Genomic DNA, 19,307 nt, shown 5'->3' on the forward strand with positions numbered 1-19,307 from the left:
TTGGAAGCAAATGTGCTTCTCTGGAAAATCTGTGACTGCAGTCGAGTTGTTTACTGGAGAAATCAAGAACAGCGATAGAAATGGTAGTAAATCATGGATGGCCAAACTAGCCATTGACATACGGGGACATACCAATACAGCAACATTTAAACTAGATTCTGGTGCTGCAGCAACTGCGTGTGGACCAAATGCTATATCCGCTTCATTGCAGCCCAATACTAAGAGACTAAGAGGTCCTGGTAACTTAGAAATACCTTGTGTTGGTCAAACTGATGCAATTCTTACATATGGTAACAAATCTATATCAGAAACAATTTACATTGTGCATAATCAAGATGTGAACCTATTGAGCAAATTTGCATGTCAAAGTCTTGGTTTGCTTGCCTGTAATGTTGATAATGTTGATGATTTTGTGAATGGTGTTGATAATTTTGTTGATAAAAGACTTTTTCAGGGTCTAGGAGCTGTGAAGACTGAATGTGAAATCAGACTGACTGACAATGCCAAGCCGTACAGTATATTCGTGCCACGAGCCGTACCCTTTCCATTACTTAACAAAATTAAGTTAGAGTTAAAGAGTATGAAATCTTTAGGCGTTATTGTAGAAGCGAAACAGCCTACGGAATGGTGTGCACCGATGGTCGTTGTACTTAAACAGGATAGTGTTCGTATCTGTACAGACATTACACAGCTAAATAAGTACGTACGACGTGAAGTTTTTCCCATGGCAACCGTCGAGGACAGTCTGTCAAAACTTAATGGTGGTCCCATATTTTCAAAACTAGATGCCCACTGCGGATTTTGGCAAATACCATTGTCTGCCAAATCCCAACATCTCACCATTTTCTTGACACCATTTGGACGGTTCTACTACCGTAAATTGCCATTTGGACTAAAATTAGCTCCAGAGATATTCTGCAGAGAAATGACCAAAATATTAGACGGTATCGCAGGTGTCGTAGTACATATGGATGATGTATTAGTGATGGGTAATGACGAGAGAGAGAGAGCATAACTCCCGTTTATCGCAAGTGCTACGCCGCATGCACGACGCTGGTCTAACGTTAAATCATGCCAAGTGTGCTCTAAAAAAAACATCAGTAGAGTATTTAGGGTATCGCATTGACGCTAGTGGTATTCACACAGGTGAAAGAATATCTGTATTGCTTGACTTTCCGACACCAACGGGTGTACGTGATGTTAGGAGCTTCCTAGGCATAGTCAACCAATATGGTAAGTTTAGTTCTGCTGTAGCGCATATCAGCCAACCGCTCCGAGAGCTCTTGTGCAAAAAGAGTTGCTGGATATGGAATGATTCCCAGCAAAAAGCGCTTGATCATCTCAAGGAGGAGTTTAAATCTACACCGATTTTTGCCCCGTATGACCCAAATAAAGAGACATATTTGTCAACGGATGCGTCCGATTACGGTTTAGGAGCTGTCTTGTGTTAGAAACAGTCAGATGGCACCCGTCGACTAGTAGCTGCCGCAAGCCGATCTCTGTCCGAAACTGAACGTAAATATGCCGTAATAGAGGAGGCATTGGGAGTTACTTAATTCGCAAAAAGGTTTGCTCGATATATCATTGGTATACTTGACCTTACTATAGAGACTGACCACAAACCTTTAGTGTCACTGCTTGGAGATCAGGAAATCAGTAAACTGCCAGCTCGAATACAACGATTCAGGCTAAGACTAATACGTTTCAAATACCAGATAAAGCATATTCTCGATAAGGAGAATGTTTCTGCTAATGCAGCGTCGAGATACTCGTGCGCCATTCCCACAGAGAATGATACTCTATTTGTAGAGGAAGTAGACACATATTTTCGTCAAGCTATGCTCATGCCAAGCACAGATATGCATGTCGAAGAGCTTAGGCTGTCCCAAGAAGCGGACGAAGTGATGTGCCAGGTCACGAAGTATGTAAACTCTGGGTGGCCACACTATTTGTCCACTATCGATTCCATAATCAAACCATACTTTGAAAGCAGAGGGTATATTACGCTGTGCAATGATTTGTTGGCTTATCAAAACCGCATAATTATTCCACAAACAGAACGTCCGGAAACTTTAGCCATCCTGCATGAAGGGCATTTAGGATTAAATAAATGTACCGAGAGAGCACTTCGATGCGTTTGGTGGCCAAACATGGCACGAGAGATAGAGGAAATGATTAAAAACTGCAGGGTATGTAAAGACACCGCTCCTGTCACTAAAGAACTTTACTACCTACAGCCAGGCCTAGCCGACCATGGCAGATAGTAAGCACCGACTTATTTTATCACAATAGAAAGCCATATCTACTCGTGACTGACTACTACTCTCGATACCCAGAGGTAGCCCTACTACCCAATGAAAGCAGCAAAAGTGTAATCAACCAGATGAAAAGCATTTTTGCCAGACACGGAGTACCCGAAATGGTTCTGTCTGATAATGGACCGCAATATTCTTCACAAGATTTTAGAGACTTTGCAAAAACCTACAAGTTTCAAAGTGTAACTTCATCGCCTATGTATCCCAGAGCCAATGGTGCTGCAGAATGAATGGTTAAGACTATAAAATCCATACTTCAGAAATCTGGAGATTTGTACCTAGGACTTCTAGCTTATCGTACATCGCCGATACATGGAGAAAGATTGCCCGCTGAGTTGCTAATGAACCGTAGTCTTCGTACACAGGTTGCTCAAATTTACTAACACACAACCAGCCAGGTAGATTACAAAGCGTTCCAGTCTGTTAATGAAAAATACAAGGCGAAAATGAAAGATCGACATGACCGATCACAACAGGTTAAAGAGTTGCCTACCCTACGAAAAGGTAGGCCCGTATTTGTACGTGATTTACAACGATATGGACAAGTGAAGGAGGTGTTACCTAACCGCACGTACATAGAATCTGCAGGTAGCGAGATTCGCCGAAACTGAACAGTACTTATTGACTCTCCGCCCAATACTGACAATTCAATACCTGACAATCCGGATTCACACAGTTTTCTGTCAAGTTGTGCTCAAAGTATGGATAGCACGCCTACGACTACGAGACCTCGTCGTACAATCAGACCGCCCCATCGACTGATTGAAGAATGCTAGGCATCGCCAGTCAGTCAGATTATAGCTTTTATATGTTATTCATTTTGTAGCCAGTTGCTTACAGTACTCAGCGCATTTCTCTTGCTAGTCATGTTAGTTATATTACTTTGTTACTAATGTTTGGTTTTACTCATTTCAAAGGCATAATCTGTTTTACTCATTGCTTCAAACATACTTAGGAAAGGAAATGTGCTATATTCATATTATGTTACACTGCATTGTATAATACTAGGAGTTGTATACCTCCGGTTTTTGTGTTAAAGGACGTCATGTAAATACAGGAAGTTGCGCTCGTGACAATGGCAATGGCTACTTCTTTATTATCAGTGTTCACGTCCTGAATAAATAATCTCCTACCATCTAACTAGTAACAACTACACAGATACAGCAGATAATCCCAAAGACACTCGCTGTAACTCATGATTTACTGCTCACATGTGACCTAAGATTTTGTAACTAGGTGTTTGACTCATGACTCGGATCAAATTCCTCAATTTTACTGCAAATTAGACACCAATTTCATATTATTTTCTACATTTTTATTACTACGCATTCAACTTGCATCTTTTTGTTGCAAACTTTAATTTCTTTGTTATTCTGTCTATTTTTTAGAACATTATACCTATTAATTGACCTGATTGATTACCTAAAGTTTTATTTACCAAAAGTGCTCACAGGTTCGCAGCTGAACAAATACAAAACTCTTTGTTACTTTTATAAACATACTACAGTATGGATAGTGTCTGTAGAACAGGGTGTTCATACAACTTGAACATTTATAGACAATTGATGTGAATACATGTACAATGATGAATAATGAATGATGAATAATACATGTACATGTATGGACATTAATACATGTCTTGTAGGTATATATAGACGAGCTCTCTTTTTCTTTCTGCTTAGCTGCACATTTAACCTAAATAAATGTGGATAAAATATAGACTAACATAAAGCTTTGATAGCTGCGCCAACAGAGATTCTATGCTTCTATCTATAGAGCTGTTAGTGTCAGTCTGACGCCTATAATAACCCAACTATTACATAGAATAATCAAAGTTGACCTTAGAGGGTTGACTTGCAACAAAATTCGCATTACAGTTATTTGGTATCAAAGGGTTCACCATCTCTTACTCTGCTGTGTTGTAGGTGCAAAATATGTGGAAATGTGATTACAAGTTTTTAAAAGCTAAAAAACGAACAGCTAATCACAGCCATCACGAAGACGCTGTAGGTTGGAACCCCTCTCCAAAACGACTCCAATGGGATGTAGTTGAGCATGGTGTGCTTCTGTTTACATTTTCATGCAACCTCATTTGTCGAAATATTTTCACAAATATACCTCACTCATTCAATAAAATCATCATTTCATCATCATTGTAATGCTGTCACTTTGAGCACTGATATCTCAAAACCTAGCCTAAGAATTTGTTTAATTGTTTAACCTTAGCTCGAAAGACTGCATATCATCTTCTGATAAACATGAGGAACCTGTTGGTCACCTATGATAATCGAAAAATTCTGCAGAAATTGTTCTCGCCATTTGGCAGGAAGTATGGGTCACATGTTCAGATTACGATTAGATGATTAGACCAAGCTGAAACGAAACTGTAAACTGGCGAGCATCTATATTTGATAAGGGGTTTCCAGTAAAACCTGAAATGTTTGTCATAAACTACTTCTACGAGGCGTTTTATATTGAGCCTTCTATTAGCCTTTCACGTCGAGTTGAGTATGTAATTGAAATAAAGGGATTCCAACGTACAGAATTTTCATGATGGCTGCGATTAACTGTTCACTTTTGAGCTTTTAAAAGCTTGTAATCAAATTTCCCCATATTTTGCAGTTACAATACAACAGAGTAAAACATGATGAACTTTTTGAGACCAAATAACTGTAATGTGAGTTTTGTTGCAAGTCAACTTTAAAGCCAAGATTATTACTCCTAAACTGCTATAGTCAGCCACTCTGCCGCTACATCTGTTTAAGCTAGAATATTGTAAAGGTTTTGTGCGACCTTCATTTTCCTTCACTAGTACAAGACTCTGTGCATGAGTTTATACATATACTTTCTGCTTAGTTCATAAGTTGTACAAGAATGCTCAAGTAACAGGCAATGAACAGGCCCAGAACAGCTCTGTTCTCTAGCGCAAATGTTCAGGCTTATATAGTGAATAGGCCCCCCTCTCGTTCTGCTTGGCTGGGCTTGACCCGGCTCGGCTCTGGCTTGGCTCTACTAAGCTCAGCTTGGCTTGGCCCTACTCAGCTCGGCTTGGCCCTGACTGGCTTAACTCTCACCTCGTTATTCTGCCTGACCAAGCATAGACCTGCTCGGCTTATCTCAGCTCTCAGTGGATCAAATTTCACTACACGCTCCCTTCCATTGGTGACCACGGTCTCCAATCTAGACCTTTGGAGAGAGCTTATGGTAGCCACTCGGCAGACCTTTTCTCCTGTTAGGGTTCTGTCCAGTTCCTCATCATCTGCTTGGGAGACAACTGCTCTGGGGCAGCTCACACTGGCTTTGGAAGTCGCCTTCTCCCACTCCTGATCTCCCTTGGGTGCTGCCACACCTACCGGCTCCGGTGTACTCAGTGCTTCCTCAGCTTCTTTCAAGCTAGTTGTGACTGAAGTCAATAAATCCTGTTGTGAGGTGTTACCTTCGCTGTTCATCTTTTCAAGTGCTCTAACGTAATCCAGAGCAAACGAGTGTTTTAAAAGGAAAGGTTTGGTCGCATTCGTGAGGACCGTTTTACCACTTTCCTGTTCGACATCCGGACCATTTTCCGACAATTCCATGGAGTAGCATACCCTATCTCCGTACCGTTTCGGCTCCCTGGTGGTCCGAGCCGGTCTCGGATTGCGCCGGACTGGAGCTGATGGGATTTCTGGAGTTGATGGGATTTCTGCAGTAGCTGTTTCTCCGGCCTCCTCCGGGTTTGATTCCGGTTCTCCCAAAACTTCTTCTCTTAGTGGGACCGAATTGATTTTTACTGAACTCGGTCCTTGGCGCTCTCCTTCCTCCAGTCTGACCAGATCTTCCTTGGGTGTTGTCTCCTGTCTTCATTTTCTTGAGGCCTCCATCAACAATTTTTCTCAGTTGGGAGGCGGCATCATTGGCACTGGGTCGCTTCTGACTTCCTCCAGTTCTCTCTCCGGCTTGCTGGGTCGAGCTCCTTTCATGTTGGGGCCCCTCCTTGGTTCCAGAGTGGCCGGAGCTTGTTCCAACCTCTCTGGGCAAGCATGGGAAGGCTTCAGCCTTCTTTCGCTCTGGATAGAAGACTGGCCCTGCCATTCCATTAAATCAGTGTAGTTCCCCTAGGCTTTCAGGACCTGGTATGGTCCCACAAACTTCGCCTGCAGCTTGGGATTTTCTCCCCGTCTCCGGCATTTGTTTGTGAGCCATACCCAGTCACCTGGGGTGTACGTCGGTGGCTCCTTCCAGTCCTCCTGTCTCACCTCCATCTGACTTTGTCATAGCGCCTCATGCACCGTCTGCAGCCTCCGCTGCACCTCAAAGGCGTGCTCGTGGGCAGGAAAGAACTTGAACGGTGGGGGTGGCTTTCCAGCTGGTACGGCAACCTCAGCTCCCGTCTCAACATCAACATGTTGGCTGTCTCTCCGGTTGCAGAGTGTTGGGTGCCTCGGTATGCCCTCATCAGCTAGGAAAGCAGCAGCTCCTACTCGTCCTGTCTCCGAGCCAGAAGTAGTGCCCTCAAGGAGTCTCCGAGTCCCTGGTTCCATTCAACAATTCCATTGGCCTGTGGATGATAAGGAGTCGTATGAGTTTTCTCCACCTTCCAGAGTTGGCACAGTTGGGCTATCAGTTGGCTTTTTAACTGTGCCCCCTGGTCCGTTTGGATCTGTTCAGGTAATCCCAGATAGTAGAAGACCCGCTCATCCAGTGTGTTTGTGACCACCGGAGCCGTGGCGTCAGGTAATGCCAGTGCGTTCTGCCATCGGGTGAAGTGGTCGGTGAGGACCAGCACCCACTTGTTCCCCCTAGGTGTGACCGAAAATGGCCCTATCAGGTCCACGGCCATCTTCTGCCAGAATCGTCTGGCATAGAGCCTTCTTTTACCTCCGGCCGCTTTTGTCCTTCCATGTTTTGCGACCTGGCACACCTCACAACTCTTGATGAGCCGTCTGACTGTGGACATCAGTCCGGGCCAGTACCAAGTCAGCTTGAGGTGGCTTATCGTTCTTCCCACCCGAGAGTGAGCCAGGGCATGCGTTTGCCACACCGTGGTGTCTCGCATGGCCGGGGCAGATGGCGCACCATCTGACGTGGCCCTGCGGGGCCATGCGTGCTTCTAGCACGCCATCCTGTCGTATGCACAGGGAGCCTCACATGTGATGCAGAATATCCAGCTCTCAGCTTCCGAGTTCCAGGTGTTCTGCTGGCACTTCTTCTCCTGTGGCGATGGCACGGTACATGATGGCCACTGGTCTTTGTCCAGTGGCCTGTGTCCTTGCCAGCTCGCCCTTCGGTCCTGTCATCCCTAGCATGGCCGGTATTGGCACCCAGGTTCAATCTCGTCACTGTTGGGGTGGGAGTCCCGTGCGAGTTGCCGGCCGGCCCCCTGAGGTATGCGACGTTGCCTAGGGTCGATCTCGCCCTGTTGAGAGCGGGAGCCCCATCCAGGCAACTGGTTGGTACCCACACGGTTAACGTTCCTTGTTCCCTTGCCAACTCCTTCCGTGAAGGGCCCCCGTCCCTCTGCTCAATGCTCGCACATTGCCGGCAGTCCTCATAGGTTTGCCTGCTCAGCCCATTTGCGTTCCCATGGCGAGTCCCTGACTGATGTTCCAGAATGTAGCGAAACTTCGTCAGGATCTCGAGCTACCGGGCTACGTAGTTCGAGGGTTCCCTCTTTTTATATAGCCACCGGAGTGAAGCATGGTCCGTCTGTAGGAGGAACTCTTGACCATATAGATTAAGCGAAAAGTGCTTAACTGCCTTGACTACCGCAAGCAATTCTCGTACAGTGACGCAGTAATTGCGTTCCGAGGGGGTGAGGGTTTTGCTGTAGTAAGCAATGGCTCTCTCGCAGCCCTCCTGTACTTGGAACAGCACGGCCCTACTCCACATCCGCTGGCATCTTTGTCCAGGATGTACTACCTCCGGGAGTCCAGGTAGCTCAAGTTCAGGGCGGTGCTGATACTGTCCTTCAGCTTGTTGAAGGCAACCTGTTCTCCTTCCATCCATCTTCAGGCTCCTTCCGCAGTCAGCTGGTGCAAGGAATGTGCTATAGTGGCGAACTCCGGTATATACTGTCGGTAGTAACCAACGGTCCCGAAGAATCCTTGGAGTTCCTTCACTCCGCACGGGCCTCCTTCTCTGGCCTGTGTCTGTGGAGAAGGGGGGTTGTCGGATTGGCCGAGTGCGCTCCTTAAGCGGAATAGAATGTTCTACCTCGGAGGTCCTTCCTACGCCGTCATCACCCGTGCTGAACACGGTGGCATATCGACTCAGCAAGGAGGAAAACCTCGCCGTCTGGCCTGTTCCCTCACAGTGCGGCCGGGCCGCCTGGAACAACTCCTCAAGGTGAGCCGGCACTCTATTGATTGAAGTTGGACCGGCTTCATACAATAAGGGTTCGTCCTCTTCGACATACGGGGTCTCTACCCTTGTGTAAGTGCCGATAGTGCCTCCGGACCGAAAGGTCAATGGCCGCTCCATAGCATTCATGCAGCGGGTGATGACCCGTTCTTTGGGTCCTGCATGATTCAGGCTACTTGCTACCGGTGGTCCGTCGAAAAATCCTTCAATCAGTCCCATGGGGCAGTAATTCCGTGTGGTGGGACGACAGTGTATCGCCATCTCCGTCCGGGCGAGAACCACCATCCCCCTGATCACCTGTACCTTGCTCTGTAGCAGCCGTCCATGCTAATCTGTGCAGCTTAGCTGCCTACCATCCACTTGGACCACCGGTTGCTCAAACTCGAGAGAGCACTGATTGGCCATGAAGAATGGCATTCCGAGTATGTCATCCTCGCTTAGACGGCTGACCACAAAGACTTCCTCTGTCCTTACGTCCCTCAGGCAGATGGTCAAACGGATTATCCCGTAGAATGGGAGCCGTGTTCCGTCAGCCAATAACCCGTGGCTGTCACTCTCTTCGAGTTGGTCTCGTACGGCTCTTGGCAATCGGTCTAAGACCTGCTTACTGATCAGGTTTGTGGTGCATCCTGCTTCTAAAAGAAACTGGATGGGCCGCCTCTCCACCTTTTCTGGGAGGAAATAGCTAGTGGAGTGAGTCAGCTGAGGGCTTGCGTCTTAGTGGTGTCTTCCAAGACATCTACTGTGAAGCCTGGAAGACTTTCTTTCCGCGGTGGGACGAGGTCGGTCCCTCAGGCCATCCCACGTTTAGGGTAGACCCTCCGCTCCTGTGATTGCCATCCCCAAGGCGAAGGGGTCGGTCCTGCCGCTTTTAAGGCAAGCTTCTGACCATCCGGTCTAGTAGGGGTGGTTCTCAATGTCTGGGGTAGAGGGGATTTAGGGGTCACCCTCCTTTGTTTCAGGCTACGTCCCTGCCATTCGCACTGAGGGGGGAACGGCAGGGGAATGTCCGGACTAGCCTCACTCAAAGACATAGTAGTTTCGTGTCTCCACAGGCCTTTCCTGTGCACGAACTTTTGTCGGCCTAGTCTTTGCTGGTTGAGACCAACCGTCGGCTGTCACCAAATCTCGTGTAGTCTTACTGTGTTTCCGGGGTTGTTTGGCCTTGGCACAGCCAGTAGTCGGAGCTAATGCTGTGGCCTCTCTTTGTTTCCCGAAACCGGTTTTGAGTAGCGAGGGCAATTCTTCCGTACATGCCCTGGTTGGCCACAACCCCAGCAAAAGGTAGCTGGCTGATTCCTCCTCTCGGTTGTAGTGTGGACCTGCTCTTGGAGCCATTCAACCTTTTCCTTTAGAGATTGGACTAGCCAGGCTAGTCGTCCAATGACATCGGTTTCGGCCGAGTTCACCTGGTCTGAGGATCCTCCCTTCAGGGCCTGTACCGAAGATCCGTTGGGTTTGCGCTAGCCTCCCTGAATCTGAAGGTAATCATTTCTGTCCCATACAGCGACAGCTAGTGTGGGCGTATGTACAGCCAACAGATGTCGCTGCAAGGCAGGGTCTCTTAGTGAGCTGCAAAAGGCCTCCATGGCCATGCTATTTTGGTGTCGATTCGGCAGGTCTTCATACCCAATGCGTACCAGCCTCTCGACCTCCATAGCATGCTTCTGAAGCGTCGTTCCTTCCTCTCGCCTAAGGGGGTTAAGCTGGCTTAGCGCCTGCTTAGCGGTTAGCCCGAATCTTGCCCGAAGGGCATTAAAAATGGCCTCCTGGTCCTCAGCCCGCCCGCAGTCCTCAGCCTGTTTGCCCAGTGCTTTTCGGAGGTGCAACAGGGCTGCTCCTTCCACCCACTGGTAGGCGTCCGCTACCTATATGAAACGAGCAATGAAGTATTCCACACCTCCCTTTCCAGTGTACTGGGGAGTCCTGAAGCGCGGTGCCGGTTCTTGAGCCGTTGGCAGCAGTAATACCCGTTCTAGTGCTTCGACTAGTCGGTCGGGTCCCGGATCAGCGCTTCGTGCTCTCCTATTGGCCATGTTTAGCTTTCAGTAGGTTTCTGCTCCCTTTCCAGAGCAGTGCCTCTACTGAGTCCGTGGTCGTTGGCTCCTTTCTGGGTTTCTTCTGTTGCCAGGATGTTCTTTTAGTAGGAGCAACGCTGCTTCCTTAGGCAAGTCCTGTAGGAGCCTTCAGTAGGTTTCTGCTCTTGGAGCAGTGCATCTACTGGGTTCGATACCGCAGGGCTTTCCACAGCTCTCTCTGGGTTTCTTCCTGTTGCCAGCAAGTGACAAGCCGCTTAAGTGACATGTTCTGGCTCAGTATCAAGTGTGACATATGCTGTCTCAGTATCAAGTGGGACATGTACTGTCTCAGTATCAAGTGTGACATATGCTGTCTCAGTACCGAGTGTGACATATGCTGTCTCAGTATCAAGTGTGACATATGCTGTCTCAGTATCAAGTGTGACATGTGCTGTCTCAGTATCAAGTCTGACATATGCTGTCTCAGTACCAAGTGTTACATGTGCCATCTCAGTATCAAGTGTGACATGCTGTCTCAGTATCAAGTGGGACATGTACTGTCTCAGTATCAAGTGTGACATATGCTGTCTCAATACCGAGTGTGACATATGCTGTCTCAGTATCAAGTGTGACATATGCTGTCTCAGTATCAAGTGTGACATGCTGTCTCAGTATCAAGTGGGACATATGCTGTCTCAGAATCAAGTGTGACATATGCTGTCTCAGTATCTAATGTGACATGTTCTGGCTCAGTATCAAGTCTGACATATGCTGTCTCAGTACCAAGTGTTACATGTGCCATCTCAGTACCAAGTGTGACATGTGCTGTCTCAGTATCAAGTGTGAGATATGCTGTCTCAGTATCAAGTGTGAGATATGCTGTCTCAGTACCAAGTGTGACATGTACTGTCTCAGTATCAAGTGTGACATATGCTGTCTCAATACCGAGTGTGACATATGCTGTCTCAGTATCAAGTGTTACATGCCATCTCAGTATCAAGTGTGACATGTGCTGTCTCAGTATCAAGTGTTACATATGCTGTCTCAGTATCAAGTGTGATATGCTGTCTCAGTATCAAGTGTTACATATGCTGTCTCAGTATCAAGTGTGACATATGCTGTCTCAGTATCAAGTGTGACATGTGCTGTCTCAGTATCAAGTGTGACATATGCTGTCTCAGTATCAAGTGTGACATGTGCTGTCTCAGTATCAAGTGTGGCATGTGCTGTCTCAGTATCAAGTGTGAGATATGCTGTCTCAGTATCAAGTGTGACATATGCTGTTTCAGTATCAAGTGTGGCATGTGCTGTCTCAGTATCAAGTGTGACATATGCTGTCTCAGTATCAAATGTGACATGTGCTGTCTCAGTATCAAGTGTTACATGTGCTGTCTCATTATCAAGTGTTACATGTGCTGTCTCAGTATAGAGTGTGACATGTGCTGTCTCAGTATCAAGTGTTACATATGCTGTCTCAGTATCAAGTGTGACATATGCTGTCTCAGTATCAAGTGTGACATATGCTGTCTCAGTATCAAGTGTTACATGTGCTGTCTCAGTATCAAGTGTGACATATGCTGTCTCAGTATCAAGTGTGACATGTGCTGTCTCAGTACCAAGTGTGACATATGCTGTTTCAGTATCAAATGTGACATATGCTGTCTCAGTATTAAGTGTGACATATGCTGTCTCAGTATCAAATGTGACATATGCTGTCTCAGTATCAAGTGTGACATGTGCTGTCTCAGTATCAAGTGTTACATATGCTGTCTCAGTATCAAGTGTTACATGTGCTGTCTCAGTACCAAGTGTGACATATGCTGTCTCAGTATCAAATGTGACATATGCTGTCTCAGTATTAAGTGTGACATATGCTGTCTCAGTATCAAATGTGACATATGCTGTCTCAGTATCAAGTGTGACATGTGCTGTCTCAGTATCAAGTGTTACATATGCTGTCTCAGTATCAAGTGTTACATATGCTGTCTCAGTATCAAGTGTGACATATGCTGTCTCAGTATCAAGTGTGACATATGCTGTCTCAGTACCAAGTGTTACATATGCTGTCTCAGTATCAAGTGTGACATGCTGTCTCAGTATCAAGTGTTACATGTACTGTCTCAGTATCAAGTGTGACATATGCTGTCTCAATATCAAATGTGACATGTGCTGTCTCAGTATTAAGTGTGACATATGCTGTCTCAGTATCAAGTGTGACATATGCTGTCTCAGTATTAAGTGTGACATATGCTGTCTCAGTATCAAATGTGACATATGCTGTCTCAGTATCAAGTGTGACATGTGCTGTCTCAGTATCAAGTGTTACATGTGCTGTCTCAGTATCAAGTGTGACATATGCTGTCTCAGTATCAAGTGTTACATGTGCTGTCTCAGTATCAAGTGTGACATATGCTGTCTCAGTATCAAGTGTGACATGCTGTCTCAGTATCAAGTGTGACATATGCTGTCTCAGTATCAAGTGTGACATGTGCTGTCTCAGTATCAAGTGTTACATGTGCTGTCTCAGTATCAAGTGTGACATATGCTGTCTCAGTATCAAGTGTGACATATGCTGTCTCAGTATCAAGTGTGACATATGCTGTCTCAGTATCAAGTGTTACATATGCTGTCTCAGTATCAAGTGTGACATATGCTGTCTCAGTATCAAGTGTGACATATGCTGTCTCAGTATCAAGTGTTACATATGCTGTCTCAGTATCAAGTGTGACATATGCTGTCTCAGTATCAAGTGTTACATATGCTGTCTCAGTATCAAGTGTGACATGCTGTCTCAGTATCAAGTGTGACATGTGCTGTCTCAGTATCAAGTGTGACATGTGCTGTCTCAGTATCAAGTGTGACATGTGCTGTCTCAGTATCAAGTGTGACATATGCTGTCTCAGTATCAAGTGTGACATATGCTGTCTCAGTATCAAGTGTTACATATGCTGTCTCAGTATCAAGTGTGACATATGCTGTCTCAGTATCAAGTGTGACATGTGCTGTCTCAGTATCAAGTGTGACATATGCTGTCTCAGTATCAAGTGTGACATGCTGTCTCAGTATCAAGTGTGAGATATGCTGTCTCAATATTAAATGTGACATGTGCTGTCTCAGTATCAAGTGTGACATGTGCTGTCTCAGTATCAAGTGTGACATGTGCTGTCTCAGTATCAAGTGTGACATGCTGTCTCAGTATCAAGTGTGACATGTGCTGTCTCAGTATCAAGTGTGACATATGCTGTCTCAGTATCAAGTGTGACATGCTGTCTCAGTATCAAGTGTGAGATATGCTGTCTCAATATTAAATGTGACATGTGCTGTCTCAGTATCAAGAGTGACATATGCCATCTCAGTATCAAGTGTGACATGTGCTGTCTCAGTATCAAGTGTGACATGCTGTCTCAGTATCAAGTGTGACATGTGCTGTCTCAGTATCAAGTGTGACATGTGCTGTCTCAGTATCAAGTGTGACATGTGCTGTCTCAGTATCAAGTGTGACATATGCTGTCTCAGTATCAAGTGTGACATATGCTGTCTCAGTATCAAGTGTTACATATGCTGTCTCAGTATCAAGTGTGACATATGCTGTCTCAGTATCAAGTGTGACATGTGCTGTCTCAGTATCAAGTGTGACATATGCTGTCTCAGTATCAAGTGTGACATATGCTGTCTCAGTATCAAGTGTGACATATGCTGTCTCAGTATCAAGTGTTACATATGCTGTCTCAGTATCAAGTGTGACATGTGCTGTCTCAGTATCAAGTGTGACATATGCTGTCTCAGTATCAAGTGTGACATGCTGTCTCAGTATCAAGTGTGACATGTGCTGTCTCAGTATCAAGTGTTACATATGCTGTCTCAGTATCAAGTGTGACATATGCTGTCTCAGTATCAAGTGTGACATATGCTGTCTCAGTATCAAGTGTTACATATGCTGTCTCAGTATCAAGTGTGACATATGCTGTCTCAGTATCAAGTGTGACATGTGCTGTCTCAGTATCAAGTGTTACATGTGCTGTCTCAGTATCAAGTGTGACATGTGCTGTCTCAGTATCAAGTGTGACATGCTGTCTCAGTATCAAGTGTGACATATGCTATCTCAGTATCAAGTGTGACATGCTGTCTCAGTATCAAGTGTTACATATGCTGTCTCAGTATCAAGTGTGACATGTGCTGTCTCAGTATCAAGTGTTACATATGCTGTCTCAGTATCAAGTGTGACATATGCTATCTCAGTATCAAGTGTGACATATGCTGTCTCAGTATCAAGTGTTACATATGCTGTCTCAGTATCAAGTGTTACATATGCTGTCTCAGTATCAAGTGTGACATGTGCTGTCTCAGTATCAAGTGTTACATGTGCTGTCTCAGTATCAAGTGTGACATGTGCTGTCTCAGTATCAAGTGTGACATGCTGTCTCAGTATCAAGTGTGACATATGCTATCTCAGTATCAAGTGTGACATGCTGTCTCAGTATCAAGTGTTACATATGCTGTCTCAGTATCAAGTGTGACATGTGCTGTCTCAGTATCAAGTGTTACATATGCTGTCTCAGTATCAAGTGTGACATATGCTATCTCAGTATCAAGTGTGACATATGCTGTCTCAGTATCAAGTGTTACATATGCTGTCTCAGTATCAAGTGTGACATGCTGTCTCAGTATCAAGTGTGACATATGCTGTCTCAGTATCAAGTGTGACATGTGCTGTCTCAGTATCAAGTGTGACATATGCTGTCTCAGTATCAAGTGTGACATGCTGTCTCAGTATCAAGTGTGAGATATGCTGTCTCAATATCAAATGTGACATGTGCTGTCTCAGTATCAAGTGTGACATGTGCTGTCTCAGTATCAAGTGTGACATGTGCTGTCTCAGTATCAAGTGTGACATATGCTGTCTCAGTATCAAGTGTGACATGCTGTCTCAGTATCAAGTGTGAGATATGCTGTCTCAGTATCAAGTGTGACATGCTGTCTCAGTATCAAGTGTGACATGTGCTGTCTCAGTATCAAGTGTGACATGTGCTGTCTCAGTATCAAGTGTGACATGTGCTGTCTCAGTATCAAGTGTGACATATGCTGTCTCAGTATCAAGTGTGACATATGCTGTCTCAGTATCAAGTGTTACATATGCTGTCTCAGTATCAAGTGTGACATATGCTGTCTCAGTATCAAGTGTGACATGTGCTGTCTCAGTATCAAGTGTGACATATGCTGTCTCAGTATCAAGTGTGACATATGCTGTCTCAGTATCAAGTGTGACATATGCTGTCTCAGTATCAAGTGTTACATATGCTGTCTCAGTATCAAGTGTGACATGTGCTGTCTCAGTATCAAGTGTGACATATGCTGTCTCAGTATCAAGTGTGACATGCTGTCTCAGTATCAAGTGTGACATGTGCTGTCTCAGTATCAAGTGTTACATATGCTGTCTCAGTATCAAGTGTGACATATGCTGTCTCAGTATCAAGTGTGACATATGCTGTCTCAGTATCAAGTGTTACATATGCTGTCTCAGTATCAAGTGTGACATATGCTGTCTCAGTATCAAGTGTGACATGTGCTGTCTCAGTATCAAGTGTTACATGTGCTGTCTCAGTATCAAGTGTGACATATGCTGTCTCAGTATCAAGTGTGACATGCTGTCTCAGTATCAAGTGTGACATATGCTGTCTCAGTATCAAGTGTGACATGTGCTGTCTCAGTATCAAGTGTGACATATGCTGTCTCAGTATCAAGTGTGACATGCTGTCTCAGTATCAAGTGTGAGATATGCTGTCTCAATATCAAATGTGACATGTGCTGTCTCAGTATCAAGTGTGACATGTGCTGTCTCAGTATCAAGTGTGACATGTGCTGTCTCAGTATCAAGTGTGACATATGCTGTCTCCGTATCAAGTGTGACATGCTGTCTCAATATCAAATGTGACATGTGCTGTCTCAGTATCAAGTGTTACATATGCTGTCTCAGTATTAAGTGTGACATGTGCTGTCTCAGTATCAAGTGTGGCATATGCTGTCTCAGTATCAAGTGTGACATGCTGTCTCAGTATCAAGTGTTACATATGCTGTCTCAGTATCAAGTGTTACATGTGCTGTCTCAGTACCAAGTGTGACATATGCTGTCTCAGTATCAAATGTGACATATGCTGTCTCAGTATCAAGTGTGACATGTGCTGTCTCAGTACCAAGTGTTACATATGCTGTCTCAGTATCAAGTGTTACATATGCTGTCTCAGTATCAAGTGTGACATATGCTGTCTCAGTACCAAGTGTGACATATGCTGTCTCAGTACCAAGTGTGACATATGCTGTTTCAGTATCAAGTGTGACATGCTGTTTCAGTATCAAGTCTGACATATGCTGTCTCAGTATCAAGTGTTACATATGCTGTCTCAGTATAGAGTGTGACATGTGCTGTCTCAGTATCAAATGTGACATGTGCTGTCTCAGTATCAAGTGTTACATGTGCTGTCTCAGTATCAAGTGTTACATATGCTGTCTCAGTATCAAGTGTGACATATGCTGTCTCAGTATCAAGTGTGACATATGCTGTCTCAGTATCAAGTGTGACATATGCTGTCTCAGTATCAAGTGTGACATGCTGTCTCAGTATCAAGTGTTACATGTGCTGTCTCAGTATCAAGTGTTACATATGCTGTCTCAGTATCAAGTGTGACATATGCTGTCTCAGTATCAAGTGTGACATATGCTGTCTCAGTATCAAGTGTTACATATGCTGTCTCAGTATCAAGTGTGACATATGCTGTCTCAGTATCAAGTGTGACATATGCTGTCTCAGTATCAAGTGTGACATGTGCTGTCTCAGTATCAAGTGTTACATGTGCTGTCTCAGTATCAAGTGTGACATGCTGTCTCAGTATCAAGTGTGACATGCTGTCTCAGTATCAAGTGTGACATATGCTGTCTCAGTATCAAGTGTGACATGTGCTGTCTCAGTATCAAGTGTGACATATGCTGTCTCAGTATCAAGTGTGACATGCTGTCTCAGTATCAAGTGTGAGATATGCTGTCTCAATATCAAATGTGACATGTGCTGTCTCAGTATCAAGTGTGACATGTGCTGTCTCAGTATCAAGTGTTACATATGCTGTCTCAGTATCAAGTGTGACATGTGCTGTCTCAGTACCAAGTGTGACATGCTGTCTCAGTATCAAGTGTGACATATGCTGTCTCAGTATCAAGTGTGACATATGCTGTCTCAGTATCAAGTGTGACATGCCATCTCAGTATCAAGTGTGACATGTGCTGTCTCAAGTATCAAGTGTTACATATGCTGTCTCAGTATCAAGTGTGACATATGCTGTCTCAGTATCAAATGTGACATATGCTGTCTCAGTATCAAGTGTGACATGTGCTGTCTCAGTACCAAGTGTTACATATGCTGTCTCAGTATCAAGTGTTACATATGCTGTCTCAGTATCAAGTGTGACATATGCTGTCTCAGTATTAAGTGTTACATATGCTGTCTCAGTATCAAGTGTTACATATGCTGTCTCAGTATCAAGTGTGACATATGCTGTCTCAGTATCAAGTGTGACATATGCTGTCTCAGTATCAAGTGTGACATATGCTGTCTCAGTATCAAGTGTGACATGCCATCTCAGTATCAAGTGTAACATGTGCTGTCTCAGTATCAAGTGTGACATATGCTGTCTCAGTATCAAGTGTGACATGTGATGTCTCAGTATCAAGTGTGACATATGCTGTCTCAGTATCAAGTGTGACATATGCCATCTCAGTATCAAGTGTGACATGTGCTGTCTCAGTATCAAGTGTGACATATGCTGTCTCAGTATCAAGTGTGACATGTGATGTCTCAGTATCAAGTGTTACATGTGCTGTCTCAGTATCAAGTGTTACATATGCTGTCTCAGTATCAAGTGTGACATATGCTGTCTCAGTATCAAGTGTGACATATGCTGTCTCAGTATTAAGTGTGACATATGCTGTCTCAGTATCAAGTGTGACATGTGCTGTCTCAGTATCAAGTGTGACATATGCTGTCTCAGTATCAAGTGTGGCATGTGCTGTCTCAGTACCAAGTGTTACATATGCTGTCTCAGTATCAAGTGTTACATATGCTGTCTCAGTATCAAGTGTGACATATGCTGTCTCAGTATTAAGTGTTACATATGCTGTCTCAGTATCAAGTGTTACATATGCTGTCTCAGTATCAAGTGTGACATATGCTGTCTCAGTATCAAGTGTGACATATGCTGTCTCAGTATCAAGTGTGACATATGCTGTCTCAGTATCAAGTGTGACATGCCATCTCAGTATCAAGTGTGACATGTGCTGTCTCAGTATCAAGTGTGACATATGCTGTCTCAGTATCAAGTGTGACATGCTGTCTCAGTATCAAGTGTGACATATGCTGTCTCAGTATCAAGTGTGACATGCCATCTCAGTATCAAGTGTGACATGTGCTGTCTCAGTATCAAGTGTGACATATGCTGTCTCAGTATCAAGTGTGACATGTGATGTCTCAGTATCAAGTGTTACATGTGCTGTCTCAGTATCAAGTGTGACATATGCTGTCTCAGTATCAAGTGTGACATGTGCTGTCTCAGTATCAAGTGTGACATATGCTGTCTCAGTATCAAGTGTG

At 44.7% G+C, this 19,307-nt stretch overlaps 1 long non-coding RNA gene across 1 annotated transcript in view; it reads left to right on the top strand.

Annotated features, from left to right (window-relative positions):
• Positions 1-19,307, top strand: part of LOC137393789 (uncharacterized) — a 38,829-nt gene that overhangs the window by 4,361 nt on the left and 15,161 nt on the right. The gene's annotated exons all lie outside the window — the stretch shown is intronic.

The sequence above is a fragment of the Watersipora subatra genome, chromosome 4 (assembly GCF_963576615.1).
Source record: "Watersipora subatra chromosome 4, tzWatSuba1.1, whole genome shotgun sequence".
NCBI lineage: Eukaryota > Metazoa > Bryozoa > Gymnolaemata > Cheilostomatida > Watersiporidae > Watersipora > Watersipora subatra.